Here is a 23,839-nt window from a genome sequence, read left to right as displayed (position 1 = left end):
CCGGCAAAGAGACGTTACTCAAAATTACACACTATTGGTACTACACTCCGGCTAGAATAGGAATAATAGGAAGCAGGGTGGGGAAGCTGATTGTTGGAGACAATGCTGACACCCCGTCACACTGACACACATTCTCTGGTATTGTCCCAAACTATAACAATATTGGACAGATGTCCTGACAGACATTAATGAGATGAACAACACTGACCTTCTCAGATTGCCCAGTAACTCTACTAGGCCTCCCCAATGCACTAACGTACCGCTTACAGTCGGCGAGAAGACCAGCTATCAACTCTACACTCTGCACAGCCAAGCAGGTCATACTCTCTGGGTGGGGGTCAGATCAAACACCAACGCGGCTGGACTGGCTGCATGAACTGTGGGAAAACTGACAACAATGGTAGACTCCAAACGGCTGCAATTTGATAAAGTCTGGGGGTCCTGTGTGCGGTTCCTATTCCACGAATTCAGGGAATTGACTTGCCCAGCATACCTGCGAAGACTTCGCCTTACCCACATGGAGCACAGGACCGGTTGAGGCATGGAGGCGAAGACTCACCTTAAACTGCCTGCCATTCAGACTAGACCTTCCAATCACTCTATTTGTGGGAGTTGTCGAGCGAACCTCATCCGTTGTCCCTCCCTCTCTTTCTCCTGTCCTCTCCTTCCCATTCGCCCATCCACCTGCCTATTTCCCTCTTGAAGCCGAATATATATACACTCATAATGAGTACTTTTGTGCGAAAAAGATATGTTGGTGTTAGATATGGGTCTAAATTCAGGTAAAGAGAGAGACTTAAGAAAGGGATTCTAATAGCTGGGACCCTGTAGTCTATGTATAAAAGCCTATCTCTAATGTTCTTATTACAGTGGATTTGTAGCATCTCTAGTCCCTTTTAATAAAGAAATGACATAGCTGCTCAGCTGTCATTTATTGCAGTTGAGTTCTGACATCACAATGCTTGCTGAAAGGCAGGTCATGGGGCACCTTTACAGCTGCAGTTTAAACAAGGAAACCAGGAACTGGCTTTTTCTTCTTCTGATATGTTTTTCAAAAAAAAGGAAAACCCGATCTTTAGAAAGGAAATATTTATGGCAACTTCTTTTTTTTCCCCATGCTGTAGGTCAATATCAGAAAGATAGAATCTTTCCATGTATACACAACCCAGGCCACTGCATTTTTTAATCTTATTTACATTAGACTAATTCTAATGTCTTTTTGCAAGAAATACTAGCTGCTTTTTGGTGTGTTTCATTTTGCAGTAAAGATTCTGTTTGTTTTTTTCATATCCGAAATGAAGCGCAAGATACTAAATATTTATGTGGCTTGTGAGAAGGGTGACAGTATGACCATGTATTATTAAGAATACATTACCCTCTGCCAGACATTAAAGGACATTGGAAGTCACCTCAGATTTCCATGATCTATTAAAGGAACTCAGCCTTCGGCCTTGTCTCTCTATATGATTATGGATCTCCTCTGTGACTTGCACTATCCTTATAATGTATGGCAGGTCAACTTTGTCCTGTGTATATTACAGGTGACCTGGAAAGAGACCCCTTACTTTGCCAACACTTGCATAAACTCTTCTTTTAACTATAACATGCAATTGTGCACTACTTAAACCAAAAATAAGGTTTCACTGAAATACTTATATCAACTAGAAAGATCTCCCAGAGGAGCACGCTTTCTAGCCTTTCTGGCCACTCCTCATTATTGTTAACTCTGAGAGATGTGGGTATCTCAAGTTCTGCCCAGCTCTAGTAAGGAGTGGCAAGGGTAAACTTGTTACGTTGCTAATGACTCTAGCAGCGTTTGATCCACCAGCATGGAAATTTAGAAACCAGTTACCATGTTATGCCCAGTGCTTCCATGCCATGTGTTTTTTGCATATTTATCAATGGAGGAGAAGTGGAAGGCGGGGTCATAAAACTTTAGTTATGTTATTAACTTTTGTGCTGTTAGATTTATTAGCATGAAATTTGAGATACCACAAACAGGCTTAGGCTGCTAACCATCCGCCAAATGTTATGCTGACTTGCCAAACAGAACCAAAGTTATCAGCAAATGAAAACTCTTTTTACTCCCCTCTTGCTGTAGGGCTGGCCCTGCAACTAGACGTCACTACATATGGCCAAAGGCCATGCACAGCTGGTTTAGATGAGACAGGGGGGTCTATGCAAAAGACATCATCCTGACCTTTGTATGGTGATTTCTGCAAATGGCTGAATGCCACATGCACCTGGTTTAGGTGGGACAGAGCCTAGGTGCAGGGCCAGTGCAAATGGCCTGGCCTCAGCTAGGCCTCCCTCAGAGACTACATATAGCCTCATGTGTGCCCAGCTGGTTTGGGTGTAACGAGCCCGACTTATAGTCAGACCCGCCCAGGATATCGCAATTTTGCAATCTGAAAAAAATATGCAAAATCTTCACTTTTGTAAAAGTCCCATGATTTTTACAAGAATGCCATCGAAAATTAAAAAAAAAAAATTATTAGACTGACCCTGAGTATTGGCTTTGCGCTTTTGTGTAAAGCCAAAACATGGAAGGTGAGCAACAGGGCCGTTTTTGACAGTGGTGTGAAATTCCTCTTTCACCCGCCTGTTCACAGGCTGCAGATGCAAGCTGCTGGCCTGTCCCCCTGGATATCTCCATAGGCCCCCTCCCTCTCCGCTGCCCTTTGTCTCGCGCACCAGTGTTGTCGAAAACCTTAGATTTTACTAATCTGACAACTGTTTGAAAAGCAGTTTCACATAATGCGCAGGAACAAGTTACATTTCTGATCTAATTTATAATCTTCAAATGTTTTGGGGGAAGTTTTGCCTTGGGGCTTAGGAACGTTTGACAGAAAAAAGAGCGGCTTATCTGCACAGGCGTGATATGGGACCAACGCAGTGACCATTGTTGTAGTGGTCTCATGCTGTTAGCCAGTGCTCTCTGCTACTGTATGTTATTTACAATTGTAATGTTGTAGAGCCCGCCCACACCTGTCCTCGGGTGTGACCAGCAGTATACAGAAATCACGAAACAAGCAGATTCAATCCAGCCCAGGCGGAGAATGCAAGGCAGTCATCTTTAACCAGAAGATTTTTGCATAAAATTGATCTTAAATTTCCTATGTCAAACCACTGTTTTGACCGATGTTAGCCCAGTTGCTCTAGCTGATGCAACCAGAGATACTGTTCAGGAATGTGATAGGTTGTTAAATGAAAGCCCATGACTTTCACAATGTGTTCCCGGCATTGAGTCATCTAATAAACTTAACAGGCCATGACAACCGGTACGTCACAGCTGCAAGGCTGTGACTACCGTTTACTTCTGGGGGATTTCAAGCAGTATTTTTAACACAGGCACGTTGTCTGCCTGCCGCTAAAATACTAACACCCAAGCGAAAGTTTCAATCAATATTTTAAGAAGTAACAAATAAATTGGGCTACAATGGTACAATTGAAAGAATTGTGAAAGAGGGGTGACATGTAGAAGTAAATACAGACAATACACTTAGTACACTTAGTATAACAAATAAAGGAATAGTTGGGTAAATATTATACAAGAGGTGTACACAGATATCCTGCTGTGCTAGACTGTCTCTTCTCCGGCTGTCCTGTGTACATCGCTGCACATACAGCGAGGCTCCAGTCCCTGTGCAGAAAGCTGTATGAGCAAGGAGTATTATTGGCACTCATCTGGGTAATGTTGGCCCAAAAGATTGATTTTCTTTGTCCAAATTAATGCTAACTAAAACCAGTTTAATCTTGTAGCAACTGTCCAGGAGCGAGAACGGAAACAGTGAGGAAAGAGAGAGAGGTAGGGAAATAAAAGGAAAGGAGCGATAGGGAAGGACAGGGCCTATAGGAGAGGTGAAAGGGAGGTAAAGGCTAATGGACAGGAGAGTTAGAAGGGCAAAATGGAGGGAGCAATAAATGGAATAAAGGCAGAGGGATGAGACAAGGCGATGATAGAAACAAAGATCACCTGTGTGATTGAAGGATCGGGGAAAACTAGAGAAAAGGAAGGAAAAGTAGGAAAAGAGAAAAAACAAGTAAGGAGACGAGAGGTGAGGACAGAAGAAGAGAAAAGCAAAAAGAAGAGGACGAGGGGAGCAATGGGAGGAGACAGAGACAAAAGGAGAAGCAAGACACATGAAAGAGAAAAGGAGAGAAAAAAGGGTTGGGTTAGAAGGAGGCATAGAGTCTTTTGGGGGTACACTGCCATTGATGTAGTATCTTAAAATAACTATCTTTCAGACGGGCCTCCCTTAACCCTCAATCATGTTCTTCTAATGGCTCCTCTGAATCCCCCTCAAAGAATTGTGTCTGTAATTGCACTTCCCTCCAATTATGAAGTGCATTTGACGTGGCTTGCAAGAAGAGCTTAGCAATTAGAGTTGCATATAAGCCAGAACCCGTCCCACCATATTCCTTCCAGGTGAGTAGATATTGAAGAATTGGGGACTGTGGTATGTAGATAGGTCATGGGCCCAGTTTTCCACGTATTGGGTGCACCAGTAGAGCATGTCTCCACTGTTGGGTATGCGGGATATTATGAGATTGCACTAAGTCCTGGAAGGTTCTAACTAAAGGATGTCAGTTATCCCTGTCAGCTTGCAGGCTCTCCCCATCACCCATCTAATTTCTTCTCCCCTAATTTCTGACCATTCCGTTATAATGGCATTTTCAGCTAGAGAACTGCATGTACTTCAGGCAGTCTATGGACCCTCAGCCGTTGGAGTCTTGTGCTTTTCTAAACCTAAAGTGTACTTGCCTGTGTAACCAATTCATGTCATGTCATTGCAAATCTGCCTTAAGCCCCTTAACGTGGGTTGTATGTGTGGAAATGCACCGTCTTTTCAGTTTTTTAAAGCAAAAGTTTGGAGTGATATTTGGCGCTGCGCACAAGCGCGGTCTGGTTCCTGACCCTACACTGCCGCACACAGAGGAAAAAAATTAGAGGAAACATTGCATGTGACTCTGGACAGTAGCTTGCTTAATCTTCCCGTTACTAAGCGAATCCTCAACTGCCCGATATTCTTTATATAAACTGTCCCCCCTGTGTGTATCTATCCCCCCACCCAACTCACAAGTGTGTATCTAGTATCTCAGCCACATCAACGCACTATTTCACGCTATAACCTACCCCCAACTCCGTTCTAAACCACATACCTGCTCTTCCCCCATTGTTAATCCTAACACCTCCTTTCTTCGTAGCCGTTTCACCAAGCACAGGCTCAAACACCTGACTCCTCCCCACGCTCTCAATTTAAGCTCTTCCCAGCGCGTGAACTCCACGATCACCTGATCCTGATTGCCTTCGCCTACACACCGTTTAAACTACGTGACCTACTATCCCTTGTATGTGAATCCTGACACCACCCTCATCCACCCGATTCAAACTGTTCCCACGACATGGCTCAAACCCGTCACTATGTCCAAATTGCCTTCAACTTAATTCCCCCAGTACTACGTGTCCCACTGTCCCTAACACGGAAACCTTCACCCCCGCTTGCGCTGAATGCATATATTTTTTGGGGACATTCGTTTGTTTCCTTAAAAAAGATGGTTTATTGTGCATGCATTGATTAGTATTCTAATGATATTTCTGTGTTGTATGATATGTGATAACATTCAGCGCAAGCGGGGGTGAAGGTTTCCGTGTAAGGAACAGTGGGTCACGTAGTACTGGGGGAATTGAGTGGAGGGGGGTTGATTCAAAAGGGAGCGCCGTGTCCATTGATCGTGCACTTCCAGCGGATAAATCCAGGGATGCAAAGGGATCCAGGAACTGACAACAGCTCCTATTGAATTAAGCCAGTGGTATCTCGTAGGAAGGGTTTTGTCCACCTTGCCATCCGGGTTTTCACCCTGTCAGGAGGTTCACAACTCCACTTGTCCCTTTTCCAGCTCACCCCAATGGTCAGGAGAACTTAGCTATCATTGCTAAAGTCTGGATTGTTGCACCAGCCAGTACTAGGCCCTATTAAATTCCTCTCTCCTACTCAGAAGGAGTAACGACTCAGAAACCTTGTGCTTACTCCCCACCTCTGTCCAGATGATGACCTCTAACTGACTTGAGGTCGAAATGCCATTGAAAACAGATGCCACATCGGCTTCTACTTTGATTCCATTTCTGTAAATAATTGTAGGAGTCAAGAGACACATATCCTTTCTTTGTTTTGATGCACCCTCTCACTCCTTACTCACTATGGCACCTGTGCACATTTTGAGCACGTTGTTTTACATGGCTGTTTCTGTTTTTACTTATGGATACGTTGAATTGAGTAAAATTGGTTTATAGTTGGTTCCTAAGTTTGATGTCGCAGTCGTGTAGGCAGGCGCGCAACACCCATTGGACTCAAAGGGCTTCAGCCCCCCCCCCGTCGTGTGTGGCAGCCCGGGATGAGACAGCTTCCCAGGCACACACGCAGCTGCACCCGAGCACTTCACAGGTCTTTAAAAGACCATTTGCATGTTAATGAGGCCTTGCTGTTGTTTCACCCCTTTTAAGAGCCCCTGCAGCTCCACTCTGCCTATTGCATAAAGACTCAGCCCCCCCCCAAATTTTTTCTTAGCCCCCCTGAAATTTGGCTCTAGTTGCGCCTCTGAGTGTAGGTCCTGCAAAAACAGTGTTTTTTGTGTGAATAATGTACCACCCCTGGAGAGCATTTGCATCCACACATTCGTCTAATAGCTATTTTTCAGAAATGTCTACAGTGAACCATTGTTGTGTGTTTTATGTTATTGCCCTAGGTTCCTGATATAGTAAAATTGGGCATGCCCTTGTTTTTGCTACACACTTTTAGAAAGTTGCCATTTTTCAGCCTCAGCATAACACAAAAAATCCTTATAGCACTGCTTTTTAACCCTACCAGTGCGAGCAAATGAATAAAGAGTTCTGTTTTGCCCCCACTAGGTAGTTTTAATCTCACTATTTTAACTCACTTCTTTATTTTTGCCCTGCCTCCTCACTACACCATAAACTCTCATATGGGATATTAGCATCCTTAACAGTGTAGCACCATCTTAAAAACATCCCAGAGCTCCTTCCTCACAGTGAGGGAGTTGTAGCCCTCAGTGGGACTAGGCTTTCCCATTGGGAGAAGAAACCCAGATGATGAAGCATGCCACCTATGGTGGGTGAGGGTATTCGTCCTAAAAGGGATCTCTCCCCTGCGGAGACTTTGTCAGACAATAGCCCGTCATTTCTTTTTTTTTTTCGTGCTAGCATAGACCCGAGGATATTTTGTGTTATACTGTATTTGAAAAGGGGATATTTTACTTGCAGGTCTTTAAACTTTCTCCGTTGGACCCTCTTTTCCTGTTCTTTGTGTTATTATTTTTCAGCCTCAACCTAATGTACCTTTTTGCCTGTGTCCAGGGACACATGACTGGCAATGACTCTGTGAATGGTGCTTTGTGTATTGCTTCTAAACACTCAGGCAAAATATAGCCGAATGTGAAGGGAGAGGGTCTTCTCGACTTGATGGTTGGGTAGAAGTTATGCCCTGCTCTGATTACACTTCAAAGATACTCTCTGTAGCACACAGAAAGGAACTTGACACCAGCCCTTGCCTTTGTCACTCCAGACAGTTTGAGGCCAAGCCCAAGGAAAGGGGAAGAACTGACTAGAACTGGTTAAGTCAGGAAATTACCCCACACAAAGGTTGTACCAGGTATAAAAGTGGCACCTTTCTAAGGGGCGCTAAACAAATCTTTTTATTATTTTGATGGGGAACAGGATATGGTCTAACAGGGATAAGTAACAAACACGCTGAAGTATCCTGTGCCCGTAGTCCCTCCAGGTTATTAAATTAAAACCGGATAGGTATTCAACAAAATTAAAACCAGATAGGTAATCAAATAAGACTACTACTTTGTTTTTAGGTCTCGCCTGACCCAGCGCATGCGCTGGACTGACGAGACTTTTTGAGAGGGCTCCAAAAAGTGCTACCAGGCCAGCCTAGAGCTACAGTGCATGACCGCGATTACTTTCACTTTCGCGCTTTGATGTTTGATCGCGATCACTTTTGCGGCCGCACGGCCGCTTGGCATAGCCAATAGGTCTCACTTTTGGGACCTTATAAGTATTTAGTTATGCAACTGTTGCATGGCTAAACACTTATAAGGTACCAAAGGCGAGACCTATTGGCTATGCCAATGCTTGTTTTGTTATACCCTCACGCACCCTATTAGTGCCATGCTTCATCATCGGGTGCTTATAAAAGTGGCACCTCCAGAACCTCTCTTCAGAACATTCCTTAACCTGTGGAAGATTGAGAAGAAGAACTGTCCTGCTGTCGGAAGACGGAAGATTAGACTTGCTTGCCTTTGAACCTAGGCTCTCCAGATGTGACTACAAGGGTTAGTTAATTAACTTCATGTTTGAGCTACACAACAAGCTTCCAGCCAGAGGCCTCTCTGCAACACCCTGCTGACCAACACCAACTTGACCTGCCTGAGCCTTGCTGCAAGACTCTTCTGGAGTGAGTCCTGATCCCCTAGAGGCGGCCCCCAGGTCCTGGACCCTTGGCTGGCATCAATGTTTAGACCAGAAAAATGTCAGCTAGTGAAAGTGCTACAAGGGAGGGACACAACAGTGTTATGGATGAAAACCCTCAATCACCCGAGTGTGACATGCTTCATCATTGGGTTCCTCCAACACAGGGAGACCGCAAGGTACCCTCCTGTGGGCTACGACTCCCCCTAGAGGGAAGGAGGGGGAGTGTAAAGCACGTAGTATTATTAGTACCTCAACGGGGCAATGAGGGGCAGAGTGCAAAAAAACAGAGAAGGAAATTGTGAAGGTATCTTAAAAACTATCTCCGTAGGGGCAACAACTTTATTCTTCCATCCTATGGGTTAGTAAATAAAAACAGGTGATATAGGCTTGAAAATATATACCCTAGTAGTTGGTCAACATGTTTCTGCCTTGGTGACAATTAAGTTCTAGGCATTCGTCAGGACCAGTGTATAACAGTCACTGAGTCTACTAAGAACGCCGTTAAGCTATTCGAGAGGAATCGCCACGGCGAGAGACTCTGTAGATGGTTGAGTTGGACAATACAATTTGATCTTAGAGCCCCCTGACTAATCGTATTGATTGATTCTGTGATTGATTGTCAAGAATTGAGGCCTAAGTATCTTTCATTTAATATTTTTTCACCATTTTACACATTATATACAAGCAGAGTGACTGTTATACACTGGTCCTGACGAATGCCTAGAACTCAATTGTCACCATCAGTAACTGCTTTTTTTTCGGGAATATCTCTTTATATAACAATTCTTTTTAATCTTGTTGAATGTGTATCTATGTATTTTTTACCAACTACATTTCAATGGCTATTTCTTGCTTCATGATACACAGAACCCAGCTTTATCCCACCCAAGCCAGCTGTGCATGGTGGAAATATGCTTTGGCCTCTGGGTGACAGGTCCTATGTACAGCTCCTTCCTTCCCAGCCAGACCAGCTGTGCTTGGCCTTTAACCCTGCAAAGGAACATTTTGATGCAAGGTCTGGACTATCGTCAAGGTCTGCTCTTAGACCCATCCCGCTCAAACCAGGTGTACATGACCTTCAGCCGTGCGTAATGGACGCTCTCATCTCACCATACCTCGCTTCACATAGTTTTATGACTGTGTGCAGTGGCTTCTGGATGCAAGGTCTATCCAGTGACCAGGCTCCGTGCTGAGGACGTTCTTCACCCGATCCAGCTGCATATGATTTCTGGCCCTGACCGCAGAGACTGCCGCGCATGGCCAGATGCGATGTCATTGTAATTGTAACTGTAACTGTATTTATACAGCGCTTACCACCCCTGACGAGGCATTGAAGCATTTTTTTGGCGAGTAGCACGCTACTCCAGAAGTCATAGGAGCATTAGTGGTGGATTAGTATGGGGAAATTTACAGTTTTATTGGGAGTGGTAGGAGTGGTAGACATGTGAGTCTGTTAGATGGGTGAATATGATAGAGGATGGATAGAGGAGGGAAGAGTTTAGAAAGGATGGAGTTCATAGTAGAAAAATAGGTTTAGGATAAGCCAGATAGCCTGCTTTGTTGGATGAAAAGGAAAAAGGATGAATCGAGGAGGAAAGAGTTCGGAAAGAGTTATTTGGAAGTTCATAATAATAAAAGAGGTTTGGGATGAGTCATAGAGTGAAAGTAGGGGATATTTTGGAAGAGGAATAAGATGAGTCAAATAGTGGTGATTCAATAAGGTTTGGGGAGATAGGTTATTTATTTTTCTCTTCTCTGCAGTTGAAATAAAATATATAAATACGCACATACAAGACCACACATAAGAGATATACATACATATAGATTTGAACATGATAAGCATTTGGAAAAGATTACAGAGATATAAAATTGTACTGGATAGAGTTCCATATGTACATGCATGGATAAATATTTGCAGACTCAGGTTTCCGTTCCTGCTGTAAATGAAGTTTTTTTGTTTTTCATTATTTTTTTTTTATATTTGTCCTTCAGTATTTCAATAGTGAAGCTCTTACAGATGCAATTACTATAATTCTATTCACACATTGTGCAGATGTGTGTTATCATAGGAAAGCAAACCCACAAACAAACATTCATCTTCTTATATGTGGTTGATGTATTGATCTACTTATATGTAGATATAGTAAGGATAAATATATATAAAAATGTATGTATAGATACGCTGTGTTTTTAAACTTGCTCTACTCTTTTGTTAGTAAAGCGCAGTGCGGGGAAGACTGTGGGCTTTTGTTGAAGTATTCATGTTAATCACAGCTCGTGAAGGGGCTGTGATTAACACGAATACTTAAACAAAAGCCCACAGTCTTCCCCGCACCGCGCCCAAAACATTCAGCAAGTGCCCCAAGCCAGCCTTACCTGCACTACTGCTTGCAAAAACCATATCAAAGAAGTGCTTTTCGCGCCGCTCGCTTCTTCTCGGGTTCTCGGGATGTCCTGTGTGTGCGCGCTCCACACACAGGAGTGCACGCTCACAGGAAGAGAGGTGCGCGCACGCACCTTATTGGGAACAGTGGTCACATGGTGCTGGGCTAATCTGCCGCCGGCGCCAGGGATCGAACCGTGAGCTCCAGATTCCGGAGTCAGTCGCCCTGGCCGCGGCACCACACCTCTTCCCTGATAATGGCAGGTATGCAATCGTGGATGGATGTGGGGGAGGTCACCGCGTTCAATAAACACTCGTTAAGGTTGTAGCACAATGAATGCATGGATGTAGGTTATTTTTGGGTTGTGGTTAGCGTTTGTTGTAGGAACAATCTGGTTAAAAGGGTTCAGTTAATTAATTTACAATTATTGCACTGTAATATGATTGACTTATTGTATGCATTGGTGCAAAAACAGTGTAGTTTTCTGACATGTAAGACTAATAAAGTTTTTTTTTCTAATTTAACAGCTACCCCTGACGAAGGGCTCAAAAAAGCTCAAAATGCATTGGGACATTATGATCATTTTAGCTGCCTAATATGAATTGAGTTGCCCGCGTGATGTAGTAAAAGGCCTGGATTGGCATAACTGCCTCATTTGAAAAAATTGGGATGACGGACAGCTTTATCGTGAACAGGAGAGAAACGCCTGATGAATTATGGAAAATATGGAATAAACATGGATTTTTGAACAAGAGGAAGTGTTGTAATAATTTTGGATTGGCTGTGCGATTGCAAATGAAGCATAGTGTTGCTGCAAGTGTTTAAAAGGTTTATATTGCCAGGTCGAAATAACAGCTTAACACTTCCCTATAGGCTGCAGTGGCAGTCCTGTGACATTTTAAAAGCCTACTTTAGTGGGTGGCACGAATGCTGCAGCTGACTAGTAGTATTTAATTTACAGGTCCTGGGCACATATGAAATCATATACATGGGATTTACAAGTACATTAAATATACCAATCAAGTGTAGGTCAATAATACCATGTTTCAAGAGAGGGCACACACACTTTACCCTTGGTTAGCAAGGGTAACACGCACATAGTCCTAAAAGCCAACAAAAACAGCTCAACAAAAGAAGGCAGAGGAAGGCAAAAATGTGGGGTGATCCTGCAGAAATGGCCAGATCTAACACTTACCCTAACAAAAACCTTTTGCGGGGTTTTAATGATGTGCTACATTCAACTCCCATATTTTTCTATTACACTATGCCTATCCCTTCTTGTGGTGAATTGACACTGTGCCAAAACATATGCTGTACACAGTGGGGGTTGCACCCTTCTCCCAACCTCATATGAGACCTACCCGTGCTGTGCATGGCCTTTGTCCATGTGCAGTGGGGGCTGTTTGCGGGGCTTGGCCTGTAGTTTAATCCTGCTCCCCACCTCCCTTGCAGGCAAACATCAATATGCATCTTGATATATGTGCTGCAAAGGTTGCCCACAGGGCTGGCCTGAGTCTAACACACCGCGTGGCCAACTACTTCTGCGTAGGCCTTCGACCTCTGCCAACCACTGGATCCAATAGAAACCATTTGCAACTTTAAAAGAAAATGTCCAAACTTTGAAAAGTCATATTTCCAACCAGCTAAAATATAATAACCACTGCTCTAGAAATGCATATAATGACATTCTATTATTTTATTTATGCATTTATTTATGGGCTGGTGCAGAGGTCTGTCATGTCAAGACGGCCCAGTAGTGGTAGACAGCGTGAGCTATCACATACCACAAATGCTATTTGACAGCCATTAGTGTAAAAGTGATCTGTGGTGAGGAGGTGCTCAGGAGATGCAGGCGCCATGCACCACTCAGTACAGCTTCAGGTATGATTATAAAGCTTTACTGTGTTGTTTTTGAAGAGGGATCCAAGGGCTTGGCGAAGGAAGAGAGCAAGAATAATCGAAGATCACAGGAGCAGCAAGAGATTAGACCTGGAAGATAACTCCTGCATTGCACGAGTTTACTATCCTTTGATTTAGTAATGATTTTGACACCTTCTAAGAAAACAAATCAAATAATAATCTGGTCATATTTTGCCTGTGCAGGAAACGTATGGAATTAATTCAAATACGATTAATGGTTATCAGTCATAAATCTTAGTAATTCTTATTTTAGCACATTCATATATTTACAGATAATCTAGAGGATGCAATCTCTAGTTGTGAGGAAATATGTGTTGCTGGCATACAGAATAGAAAGTGATGAACACCACAAAACAGAGAGCAGACCTAACAGAGATCTAGAGACATCAGAGAACTGATTTGGAGCAAACGGTGTGAAATGTAACTCTGGTAATTATGTTGTGGCACGCTTTTACAATTATAGTCTATCATATAAGTGAAAATGGGTGATAGATACTTTTTTTTGCACATTTTGCTCTGGTAACCTCAGCCTTTATTTTGATTTTAATATGTTTTCATTGTTTTGCCGAAATGCGAAATTTAAAGCGCATCGCATAAAGCATGAAATTAACAATGGTTTATCGCAATGCAATATATGTCTAAGAATAAAAGCTGTCATATACTATGTAAATGCAGTATTAAAATATAAAAAGAAAAATCTTCAGACCAATTCCATGATTTATAGGGGTTGTCATTGTAGGGTAAGTTCAAAGGAGACCTGCATAGTCATAAACCAAAAATAAAAAATATTTTTGAAAAGCTGTTTTTTTCTGTTCTAAACGTGATATGATGACAGATTACATGTCCAAACTATACGTGTTTGTTGCAAAACTGTCCTATCCTACCCCAGGGCTTTTCACTTTCAAAGAATAGTGGTCATAGTGAGCTTAGGATGGCCTTGGAGACAAACACGGATGAGAAAAATCATGTAACATGTACACAATAATTCACATGAGAATAGGGATTCAGTAATAATGACTATATATTGTATACTACGTACTACATGCATGCCCGGTCGAAGCATTTTTTACCATTACACAGTTTAATGGCACTGAATTCACCAACCTTGGAACAGCTGGAAAGCTGAGTAGGCCTTGCTAGTAACTGAACTTGTGATCTGCAGAACACCGCATGTTTCAGCAGCGACTGTTCAACTCTCTGAGGTACCCTGCTTGTTAGTAATAACAAATTTGAATTTAGGTATAAAGAGGCCTATTCACAAAGGCATTTTGGAGTATGTAAAGTGTTATTCCGGTAGCACTCTTCTGCGCACTTGTACATGTATTTGTAAATTGTCCCCAGAAACATACAATTAGTACGAAGGGTTATGCCCTCTTTGCACTCTTACTTCCCCCAATGGCGAGCGCTTGTTTTTCCAGGTGTTTGTTTTTTAAACGTGCTACATTCGTGTCTGACACGACATTTGCAAAGTCATTTAACCAAAAGGTCCATTTTGATTTACTCCACGTCACCACTCTAGTGTCAAGTTGAGTTTTCAGTTGCTTATTTTTTGTCTTTATTTGGGTTTCGAAAACGCTGAAGCACACGTTTCAAATCCGTCCACTGCTTTTGCCGACAAACTAGTCAGTAAAGGTGTGTTCCAACAACGTGTTGAGAGACCCGCTCAGTGCGCGCAGCGACTTCCAAGCGCCAACAGCCAGCCTGCACGCCTGAATTCAATGCTCCATGCCAATAGCCCCCCCAATCCGTGGCCCTTTACCGAGCGAAGGAGCCTCCTGGTGTCTCATCTACCAACGCATGTTATGCGACATGGCATTTTGGGACCTGGCAATGTTTACAGAAGTTACGCATTTCTGTTCAGGTTTATGGACCGGTAATTGGCAGCGTTTTCAGGCTTTGATCTGAATCAAGTCGTAAATAAGAAGGGGTCCTGATTCTTGCCACAGAAAATGCAATAGGTCTCGCCTTTGATTAAGTTAAAGCCATTTGCTATACAATAACGTTAGCAAAGCAAATGGCTTTAACTTAATCAACCTATTGCATTTTCAATGCTTGTTAATAATTGCTGCCTAGTGTTACATGTCATCAAAACAGCATGTGTGCCAAGACTAAACCAAGAGGAGTCTGGCTCCCTGCCACCACCAATCATCTCCATTACACGCGCCCCCACGCGTAACCACCAAACAAACCGAGGGCAGAGGCCAAAGGCGGAGGCCAGCAGGCCAGGGCTGCGGATAGCCAACCTCCACCCACACCCTCGGCCCAGCGGACAGCTGTGGTTCAAATAAAAGGCACATATGTTGATGAATGAATAACTGAAGTCTATAGTCTCGGGGAGTCGGTAATAGAGTTTCAAATACATTCATAATGAATGTTCCCATTTTTCGGTTTCTGGTTCGTTCGTACATATCAATTGAAACTGACAGCAGTCTGGTTTTTCTACCCAGGCAATCTGTTTCCAAATTATTTTTAAAATCGGAAAAAGCGGAAATGTTGTCTTATTTTGAGTGTCTCAAGCTGCCAGTCATGGCTGCCAAGAGCTACGGGCAAAGACAATGAAAAGTTTAACGAAATGTGTTGTAATGAATCTAAAGTAGCTTCAGGTGCCTTTGAATGATTGAACGAACGAACGAATGAATGAATAAGCTGATTTGTAAAGCGCTAACATCTGCCCCAAGGGCGTCCCGGCGCTAATTGCAACACAATATTAATGTTTTCAGGTGCACAAGTTATTTCGGTTCTTAGCACATTGACTTCCCAGACACTGAATGGCGAACATACATTCGTTAATGAAATACATGTGGGAATTTACTAGTTGTATCTTAATTTTGTCATAAAAATGGATGCCTGCCAATACGAGAAACATAAAAAGGGACTTACAATAGAAACGTAAAAATAAATAAATACCAATCGTGACAAAGGGTTGGTGGGTGTCTGTGACCCGCGCTGGGCGGGAAGAGGCCAGGGGTGGGTGAAGCCAGGGCTTGAGCGCGTTTCACTTACGCAGGATTCTTGTAAAGGGATATTGTGTCTAGGGCTGGTCATTAGTCACGGCCATTTGTGAATTTCATGGGTCTGCCGCAGCTGAAAAGCGAAGCGTGTAGCCGCCGGGGTTACCCTTTGTACACGGCGGGCTTCTGTGCTTGTGAAATTGGAAACTGCTTCCTTGATACACCTCCGTTGTCTGTGGAGACAAAGACCGGCGCTCGAGCGGTAGGAACTCTCCCGGGTCATTTTCATGACGTCATTGCCGAGCGCGTGGCTTGACAACAGGGCGGCTGAAGAGTCTGTAGGCATGATTATGTGGCAAATAAAATATGGTGTGCAGAACTTCAAGGAAATCCCCACCTTCTTGTTTTGACTTGCCCTGTGTATTTTCGCAGAAAATCGAATCTGTGACATCATGCCCTCTTGTTTCCAGCGCACAGAAGAATCCAACGCTATTGCAATATATTTTCACAATGAATTCCTGTTATACAGGTCTTGACATGTGGTACTATTTTCCTAGTAAGATAAAAAAAAAAGTAGGCCTCCTTTAAAGTCAGCGGCATGCATTGCTCTGCTACCTTAGAAATGTGGTTAGCATGACTAACGGTAGCCGTCTTCCTCCCTTGGTGGCGAGATTAGACAGAGGGATACAATGTGTGGCTCTGGGTCGAAGAGAGGATGCCGGGAGCTGCTTCTTGCCACTGGCCTGCCTCCTCACAAGGTGCCTTTCACAGAGTCACCTGGTGAGAGGCCGATGTCACATAGTGTGCATGCAGGACGCTGGGGCCTCTGCAGAGAACAGGTTTCAGCTCACCTGGGGAGGTTCTGGCCAGCCGCCCTCCATCAGGGGTTGGACAACCATCCTAGGTAGGGTGACCAGACGTCCTGTATTTGCCCGGACATTCCCGGTTTTCTGCCAGCTGCCCAGGCAGATTTTGGCAATTTTGGCTCATGTCCCGCTTTTTAGAGGGGTCGACTGAAAACAGTGAGAGGCACTTTTTGGGTGTTCTAAAGCTGTTCTAGTGAGCAGCTGTTATAAGTGAGCAATTGAATGAATAGTTATGGTGTTGGTTGTAGAAATTAAATGTTATTTATTTTCTTATTGCACCTTCTGTGATCCTGTGTTGATGAGAGATGTCCTTCTATGCCGTTCGGTGAGTGAAACATTGTAGTCCTTCTATTTATCCCAAATGTCCCAGTTGTTGGTTCTCAAGATCTGGTCACCCTAATCCTAGGACATCAGCTGAACCTCAGAAGTATTCGCTGTGTCAGTGGTGGCTGCCGCCAGTCTAAAGGGGTAAGGCGGCAAGGGGTGGGTAGATGGGGAGGGGAATAAAAATACATTTAATGGACTTACTTGCCGCTCTCGCTGACGCTGCTGGCCGCCTCGTTACTCCTCTCGTTATGGGTCACGAAGCACAGACTGCCCACCCAATCCAGATGCTGCTCTCATGCTATATCTAGCAGGAGAAAAGCGCGGGGATTGGCCTGAGTGGGCTGGTCTAACACGCGCTCAGGCACAGGGAGTCTGTGCCATTTCTCCACCCGGCTGTAGAATACAGCTGAGGTTGGCGAAACCTAAGTGCACATGTCTATTTGGCTGGCCTAAGATGCCCGGCCAAACCGACATGCGCACTTACAGTGCCCCCACCACTCCTCCACCCTGTCATGGCCCGTCCCGTCCTAGACTATCCACTTTGCGGCTCAGACAGAAGTGATAAATAAAATGGTAATAACAATGTTTTATTATCATTTTATTTATCATCCATTGTCTCTGAGCAGTGGGGAGATGCTCCATCGCCATTATGGAGGAACCGCCACTGTGCAGTTTGTTTTTGGGGAAATTGGGCAGGTCTGCTCTGGCAGTGCAGGGCTCTAAGCCTCTGCCCCTCTCCTTGCCTGCACCCACCCTGGCACCTTCCATGTTTGGCCAGGCAGTTATAGGCTCAAAGACCCACCCCAGTCCAGATTCTGCCACTTACCAGAATCGTCCCCTGCTCTAACACAATTAAAAATCCCTTCCCTGCTGGCAGTGTACATCAAGCTGGAAATGCAGTAGCGTATGCATGGTCATACTGTCTACTTGAACAAGGTCCTACCAGGGTGTGGAACACAGTGGAGGTTCCAAGGAAATGTCCATATCAGGGGCCATATTACACTAAGTGCCCCAGGGGTGTGAGGGGCATGTTGACCTACAGACTACCCCAGGGGCACTTTGGTATGACAGATGGGGCTGCAGATGATTGCACGGCCCCTTCCGTAGTCCACATCACGCCAGCACTACATGTGTTACGCCACAATCTTAAAGGGGCGTTCATTCATTTGCATGGGATATGGCCCCATTCAATTGAGGAAACAGTTTGCCTCTGCGCCCTTACTGCCTTACAGAGATGGACCCATAGGTAAAGGAGCTGTCAGGGGGCGAAATGACTGTTCCTCACACAGAGGTGGGACACAGTCAGTACACTACCCCTGCCCCAAACGCGACCCCGACTGTACAGAAAGGGGTTCCTATGGCACCCTCTGATGCCCCTGCAGGAAGCTGCGCTCACTGCACCCGCCTGCAGGGGAAGTCTGCCCTTCTTTAAATGTATTTACATTATTTTGTTTGGAGAGCAGTAATCCTTCCTCCAGGCTGAATCACATTCAGCTCAATAATTCAAGACCACCAAGCTCAATGATCCATTGGAAAATATATTTGTCTAATTCATGTCAACATTATTAGTTACTGAGAATATTTGACCTTATAAAACTTTGAGAGGGAAAATCGGAAGTGTTGGTGCAATCGTGACAAATCAGGTGCTTGAGCAGTGCAGAAAAGGAGCTAAAATTCAACAACTCGATACCTTCTTCAATAAGGGTTGACAGGGTTTCTGGCATTGACTTTGAAGCGACTTGGCTACAATCCATTCGCTTCCACCCTAGACAAGGTGGCACTGACACCCCCTCTTCTTCCAACTGAGCGACAGTAGTCCACTGTGTTTAACGCATCAACGTTATGAAGTTGAATGTAATTCATTATGGATGAAGAATGACTGCTCTCCAAACAAAATATGTAAATACAATTAAAATAATTCCAACAGAAGCACTTTTGACTTTAATGATGATCTACACAGGTTTTCCCATAAGTTGTTGCGCTTCATTAATATGTAGGCTGTGACGTTGAGTGCATAGCGAAAAGGTGGACTGTGTGCTTTAAAGAGCCAGTCCGCCTTTCACAAATGTGCTGCCCCCAGGGCAGGCTCGGTTTTACCGCTGCACTTGGGGGTGTGCTTTAAACGAAATATTGTGCACTGCCCCAGTCTGCCCCCAGTACACCAACTGAGAGAATCGTCATGGTGCAAACAGGGACAGTGAGCCCTAAATGCTAGGCTGGCCATGTTCTCCTTTCTTCAGCCCAAGGTGAGCTGTTTTCAAGCACTTGATTGACACCTAAGGATCTAAACCATTTCTTTAAGGGGGGTGAAAGGGGATGAGCACAAGGAGTATGTAATACGGCAGATAGTATAATGCCCATTCACATGGGAGGCTCCTCAATGCCTTTTGGCCTGATCCTACATAATCCCCATTTCCATCAGCAGCCATCTGCTGCTACTAGGCAAACTAGGTAGATGCTGTTATGGTTTCAATTGTATTTAGGGTGGCCAGACGTCCCAGAGATCCCCGGACAGTCCCGGTTTTAAAGAGACTGTCCCGGTGTCCCGACACTTTTCTTAATTTTAATTAAATGTCCCGGATTTTTTGACAAAGATTAGGTCATTCTTTAAAGCAGATATATGCTTTGCTCCTAACACAGGTGCCTCTGAAGACTGAAATATTTTAAGTAATGTATCTGTTTCTGTCAGGCAGCACAGGAGGGGGATGGTTGCCTGCTCCCAGCAGAGACAGAGTGGGGAGGAGGGCAGGGGAGCACAGGGTTGAGGGGTCCTGCCATAGATATATATTTACATATACACACACACACACAGTTACACGCCTAGCGCGGGAGTGTATTTATTTAATGCTCTTATTACAAGTGATACACATGAGCAGACTTTAATGCTGTTATTACAAGTGATACACGTGAACAGACTTTCATGCTCTTATTACAAGTGATACACATGAACAGACTTTCATGCTCTTATTACAAGTGGTTCATATAAACAGATTTTCATGCTTTGATTACAAGCACTACACATGAGCTGACTTTCATGCTCTTATTACAAGTGATACACATGAGCAGACTTTAATGCTCTTATTACAAGTGATACACGTGAACAGACTTTCATGCTCTTATTACATGTGATACACGTGAGCAGACTTTCATGCTCTTATTACAAGTGATGCACATGAGCATACTTTCATGCTCTTATTACAAGTGATACACATGAACAGACTTTCATGCTCTTATTACAAGTGATACACATGCACATACTTTCATGCTCTTGTTACAAGTGGTTCATATAAACAGATTTTCATGCTTTGATTACAAGCAATACACATGAGCTGACTTTCATGCTCTTATTACAAGTGATACAAGTGAACAGACTTTCATGCTCTTATTACAAGTGATACACATGAGCAGACTTTAATGTTCTTATTACAAGTGATACACGTGAACAGACTTTCATTCTCTTATTACAAGTGATACACATGAGCAGACTTTCATGCTCTTATTACAAGTGGTGCATATGAGCATACTTTCATGCTCTTATTACAAGTGATACACATGAACAGACTTTCATGCTCTTATTACAAGTGATACACATGAAGAGACTTTCATGCTCATATTACAAGTGGTTCATATAAACAGATTTTCATGCTTTGATTACAAGCAATACACATGAGCTGACTTTCATGCTCTTATTACAAGTGATACAAGTGAACAGACTTTCATGCTCTTATTGCAAGTGATACACATGAGCAGACTTTCATGCTCTTATTACAAGTGATACAAGTGAGCAGACTTTCATGCTCTTATTACAAGTGATACACATGAGCAGACTTTCATGCTCTTATTACAAATGGTGCATATGAACATACTTTCATGCTCTTATTACAAGTGCTACATGTGAGCAGACTATCATGCTCTTATTACAAGTGATACATATGAACAGACTTTCATGCTCTTATTACAAGTGGTTCGTATAAACAGATGTTCATGCTTTGATTACAAGCAATACACATGAGCTGACTTTCATGCTCTTATTACAAGTGATACAAGTGAACAGACTTTCATGCTCTTATTGCAAGTGATACACGTGAGCAGACTTTCATGCTCTTATTACAAGTGATACAAGTGAGCAGACTTTCATGCTCTTATTACAAGTGATACACATGAGCAGACTTTCATGCTCTTATTACAAGTGGTGCATATGAACAGACTTTCATGCTCTTATTACAAGTGGTTCGTATAAACAGATGTTCATGCTTTGATTACAAGCAATACACATGAGCTGACTTTCATGCTCTTATTACAAGTGATACAAGTGAACAGGCTTTCATGCTCTTATTGCAAGTGATACACGTGAGCAGACTTACATGCTCTTATTACAAGTGATACACGTGAGCAGACTTTCATGCTCTTATTACAAGTGATACACATGAGCAGACTTTCATGCTCTTATTACAAGTGGTGCATATGAACATACTTTCATGCTCTTATTACAAGTGCTACATGTGAGCAGACTTTCATGCTCTTATTACAAGTGATACATATGAACAGACTTTCATGCTCTTATTACAAGTGATACATTTGAACAGACTTTCATGCTCTTATTACAAGTGGTGCATATGAACATACTTTCATGCTCTTTTTAGAAGTGATACATATGAGCAGACTTTCATGCTATTATTACAAGTGGTGCATATGAACATACTTTCATGCTCTTATTACAAGTGATGCACATGAGTGGACTTTAATGCTCTTATTACAAGTGGAGCATACGAACAGATTTTCATGCTTTGATTACAAGCAATACACACAAGCAGACTTTCATGCTCTTATTACAAGTGATACAAGGGAACAGACTTTCATGCTCTTATTACAAGTCATACATGTGAACAGGCTTTCATGCTCTTATTACAAGTGATACACGTGAACAGACTTTCAAGATTTTCACTTTTCGCTTTGATTTATCTTTTCTTTTTGAAATCATTATTTTCTTTGATCTCTGCCCATCCAACACCTACTGTGTGATTAGCTCACGATTAGAAATGATGCGCACTTCCAGTGGGTCTGGGCATGGCAATCCCTCTGAGTTGGCTGGCTTGCTCTTTGCCTTGGCTCACCACACCTGTGGTCTGAAGTTCTCTTCTGAACCCCAACTCCGTTTCCATAGCTCGAATCGTTGCCGTTCCACAGTTGCCATCTGATAGTTTCAATAGTCCAGCGTGACATTGGTCTCCAGTAGTGGTTGCGTCATTTCTTAATTTGTAAGAGAATGCGTGCTGGTGCCCAAAGAGTGCTCAGAAGCCAGCGGCCAGCGCTATTAAATTTCAGCACGATTACCAAGGATGCGTAGTACTGACTCCGCCTCAACCCTCCTTACTTACTCCACTGCCAGACACGCCCTGACCCGTTATCTCACACTCGCAAGTTCCTGCTTTCTTCTTTGGTGTCGTCTCTTTGTCTTCCTCTTTTGCCTTCTATCACGTTTGGGTGTTTTCCCTCTTCTGCTCTCAGGTGATGTATAATGAGGAAAAATAAGTGTTGATGCCCAAAAATGAGTGCCAGTGGCCCCCACCGGCTCAAATTAAGCAATGGTTGCGGTACAAAAAAAATACAAACACTACAACCTGTTTGCATGCACTTTCTGTTTTTCTGGTTCATTCTTGGTTCCAATCTACATTTGTCCACTCAAGTCACTGACATTTCAAGCCTCTCTCCACTATCCATCCAACAAGCATCACCTACATTACTCTATCGGAATGGCTCTAACCTAAATGTCACAACTGGTGTGAATGCATGTTTCCGTGTGCACCAGAATTAACTAAATTAATTTACAAAACAGAACGAGGCGTACTAATCCACTACCAAGCCTCGACTAACTTTGAGTTCCAGAGTAGCGCGCTACGCAACGCACAATGTAGTGCTTCAATACCTTATCAGTAAGCGCTATATAAGTACAGTTACTATTAGGAATACAAGACAGATGCACACACTAAGCACGTATGACATGGTATAGTACTGGGTTGTGGGTGCACGTTTACCCCTGACGAAGCCCCACAATTTGTGCAGTGTATGTAGAGCACACTACTCCAAGGGTTGTGCTTGACTGGAAGACAGGGATGGACTGGGACAAAAAATAGGCCCTGGCAACGAAATAAAAGTGGCCTCCATTAGTGATCAGATAGCTCAAATGTGGCTCAAAGTTGTAAACTGGGGCAGGTTTGATCTTGCACGGACACGCTGTATAAGTACTATGCAAGGTATGGAAGTCTGCATGGATTTGAGCTTGTTTTAATATAATGGAAATCAACACTAAAAGTAGTCCCAAAAACATCATAAAAGAGGCCCACAGACGGACCTATCAGGCCAGCCCTTTGGGCACTGTCAGATTGCCCTGTAGGTGAGCCCGAGCCTGCTGGAAGAGTGCGGGCATCGCAGACACACAACTTAAGCTTGTGCCAGTGCTCCCTTCCCTCATCCTATGCATCACTTGTGAACTTGACAGGATTTGTGCCAGATAAAGTGACATCCCATCATTTTGTTCGCTCTTCCTGATGGGTTTGTGCCCATCTCCGTACACATGCCTATAGTCAAACTCATGCTTTCCTTCCTCTTCAGCACTGTACCTGGATTTCCTCTTTGTGTTCCACTTCCGGCCACATGTGCACTATTTACATCATTTCCTTCCGCACGTGGCAGAGTGACTTCAAACACTGTCCTGCCCATGATGGACCAGATACTGTTCCATATGCGACCTCGCATTGTGATCCATAATATAAAGTGATGCTGGAGTACGGCTCATTCAACAGCTGCATGCGTTGTTGTATAGCCACAGGTGGTTGCCATTTGTGCAGGGGCTATATGGCTTCACTCATGATGCGTGAGCCCCAGCACTGGTAG

The sequence above is a fragment of the Triturus cristatus genome, chromosome 8 (genome assembly GCF_964204655.1).
Source record: "Triturus cristatus chromosome 8, aTriCri1.1, whole genome shotgun sequence".
NCBI lineage: Eukaryota > Metazoa > Chordata > Amphibia > Caudata > Salamandridae > Triturus > Triturus cristatus.
The sequence above is the reverse complement of the archived record's forward strand: the minus strand, read 5'-3'. Positions refer to the sequence as shown.